The sequence below is a fragment of the Piliocolobus tephrosceles genome, chromosome 20 (genome assembly GCF_002776525.5).
Source record: "Piliocolobus tephrosceles isolate RC106 chromosome 20, ASM277652v3, whole genome shotgun sequence".
Taxonomy (NCBI): Eukaryota; Metazoa; Chordata; class Mammalia; order Primates; family Cercopithecidae; genus Piliocolobus; species Piliocolobus tephrosceles.
The window spans coordinates 38355553-38358973 of NC_045453.1; positions in this window are offsets into that span (position 1 = coordinate 38355553).

A 3421-nucleotide genomic window follows, 5' to 3' on the forward strand; every position below is an offset into this window, starting at 1 on the left:
ATCCTCGGCGCCACCCGCAGCCATCTTGTGGGAGGGTCGGCGAAGCCGCAGCGGCGCGTCATCTGCAGGGCAGGGCTCTGGGCTCCATCCCGAGGCTGCAGCTGCCCTCGCCCGGGCGCTCCGTGTGAGGAGCGCCCGCTCCCTGTCTTGCCCCGGTTCATGACCCGAAAGGGGTGGCCCAGCTAGCCAGACCCGCAACGCGGGGCCCCTAGCGCTTCTGCAAACGGAAACCCAGCGGTAGCAAATAGTATTTCCGTTCTCGTGATTCTTAACTCTTCTCACAAGGACTTTACCTTTAAAAGTATGCTTTCCGGTCGTCGATTTTTAATTTGAAGCAAATGGATAAACTCAGTTTTTACTTTTGGACCGAACATATGAACTGCTTGAAAAACTTACTTTTTAAAAACCTGTATTAGATTTTAGATTTTTATAAAGCAATTAAGACTACCTGATGGGCCGGGCGCGGTGGCTCAAGCCTGTAATCCAGTACTTTGGGAGGCAAAGACGGGCGGATCACGAGGTCAGGAGATCGAGACCATCCTGGCTAACACGGTGAAACCCCCGTCTCTACTAAAAAATACAAAAAAAAATTTAGCCAGGCGAGGTGGCGGGCGCCTGTACAGTCCCAGCTACTGGGGAGGCTGAGGCGGGAGAATGGCGTCAACCCGGGAGGCGGAGCTTGCAGTGAGCTGAGATCCGGCCACTGCACCCCAGCCTGGGCAAGAGAGCCAGACTCCGTCTCAAAAAAAAAAAAAAAAAGAATGGCGTAAACCCGTGAGGCGGAGCTTGCAGTGAGCTGAGATCCGGCCACTGCACTCCAGCCTGGGCGACAGAGGAGACTCCCTCTCAAAAAAAAAAAAGACTACCTGATGGGATGAAAATCCATTTCAAAGATAAATTCGCCCTTGTGAAACCCAAATTTAGTACTAATTCAACCCATCCTAAAAAGAGAAAAAGAAAGAAAAAAAAAGGCAGTTTCACAAATTCAGTTTTATAACTTTGGCTCTCCTTAATATGGCATTAATCTTACATATGATCTGTAACCGAGAGAGATATTTGCTTACTTATTCCAAAGTAACTTTAGAAATTTCAGTATTTGTCACTTTGAAAACTGTTGGCAATTGGTAATCTAAGGTCAACTGGAAATGCATTTAGAAATTCAACAGCTTTTTATATTACTTTTATAGTGATACTTTGAAATTGCAACATAAATTGTAGACCATATTACTAAGTGTTACAGCCTGCATTCATAATTGTGTCCATATCTCCAGATATACTTTTTAAAAACATATTATGGGCTGAGCTCTGTGGCTCATGCCTGTAATCTCAGCACTTTGGGAGGCGGAGGTGGGCGGATCACTTAAGTACAGGAGATGGAAGCCAGACCAGCCTGGCCAGCATGGTGAAATTCTGTCTCTACTAAAAATACAAAAATTAGCCGGGTGTGGTGGCACAAGCCTGGGTGACAGAGCAAGACTCTGTTTAAAAAAAAAAAAAAAAAGACTGGGCGAGGTGGCTCACGCCTGTAATCCCAGCACTTTGGGAGGCCGAGGCGGGCGGATCACAAGGTCAGGAGATCAAGCCTAACCTGGCCAACATAGTGAAACCCCGTCTCTACTAAAAATACAAAGATTAGCCAGGTGTGGTGGCACAAGCCTATAATCCCAGCTACTTGGGAGGCTGACACAGGAGACTCTCTTGAACCTGGGAGGCGGAGGTTGCGGTGAGCTGAGATCACACCATTGCACTCCAGCCTTGGGGACAAAAGCAAACTTCTGTCTCAAAAAAAAAAAAAAAAAAGGAAAAAGGAAAAAAATTAGCTGGGTATGGTGGCACATGCCTGTATTCCCAGCTACTTGGGAGACTGGGGCAGGAGAATTGCTCGAACTGGGGAGTCGGAGGTTGCCGTGATCCGAAATTGTGCCACTGCACTCCACCCTGGCGACAGAGGGAGACTCTTCTCAAAAACAAACAAATTAGCCGGGTGTAGTGGCACACGCCTGTAATCCCAGCTACTTGGGAGGCTGAAGCAGAAGAATTGCTTGAACCCGGGATGCTGGGATTGGGAGGTTGCAGTGAGCTGAGATCACACAACTGCACTCCAGCCTGGGTGACAGAGCAAGCCTCCATCTCAAAATAAACATACTATGAAATGTAAATGATAAATTCTTTATAGTGATGTAGTAACACATCCTGGAGAGATTGGAAATCTAGGAAATAACTAAAACGTAAAAGAAAAAAAGTTTTGACTCTATCACTCACTTCAATTGAAAACAAACAAAAACAACAACAGCAGGGAGCAGTGGCTCACGCCTGTAATCCCAGCACTTTGGGAGGCCGAGGTGGGCGGATCACAAGGTCAGGAAATCGTGACCATCCTGGCTAACACAGTGAAACCCCGTCTCTACTAACAATATAAAAAATGAGCTGGGCGTGGTGGCCGGCCCCTGTAGTCCCAGCTACATGGGAGGCTGAGGCAGGAGAATGGCGTGAACCCAGGAGTGGAGCTTGCAGTGAGCCGAGATCGCACCACTGCACTCCAACCTGGGCAACAGAGTGGGACTCTGTCTCAGAAAAACCAAGCAAACCAAAAAAAGGAAGGAAGAGCTGGAGAGGAGAAATCTGTACCGGGTATTGAAACTTTCTTACAGGCACAAGGCCCTGCCCACAGAGTGCCCAACTCTTGGGGGTTGCCCACATTTGTATCATTGGTCCACACTCCTCCTTGACTCTTAGGCTCCTCATCATCTCTGGTCTAATTTCTGACAAGTACTACTTCAATGCTGAGCTCCCAACTCTTCTCCCACCCCCAACTCCATCCATGACCTTTCCCTCTTGGGGAATGGCAGTTCTATTCTTGCAATTCCTGGGGCCACAATTCTGCGGTCATCCTTGACTTCTCCTTTCTTGTGCTATAGCATGTCTATCACCAAGCCTTGTCAGCTGTGCTTTCAAAATCTATGAGAATTTGGGCCGGGCGTGGTGGCTCAAGCCTGTAATCCCAGCACTTTGGGAGGCCGAGACGGGCGGATCACAAGGTCAGGAGATCGAGACCATCCTGGCTAACACGGTGAAACCCCGTCTCTACTAAAAAACTACAAAAAAAACTAGCCGGGCGAGGTGGCGGCGCCTGTAGTCCCAGCTACCCGGGAGGCTGAGGCAGGAGAATGGAGTGAACCTGGGAGGCGGAGCTTGCAGTGAGCTGAGATCCAGCCACAGCACTCCAGCCTGGGTGACAGAGCGAGACTCTGTCTTAAAAAAAAAAAAAATCTATGAGAATTTAACCATTAAATTTTACCGCCTCCATGGTCCCCACCCTGGGCCAAACTGCTGTCATCTCTCACCTCCATTATTTGAATAGCCTAACTGGTCTCCTGCCTCCACTTTGTCTCACTCTGTCCACTTAATTCAGCTGCCACAT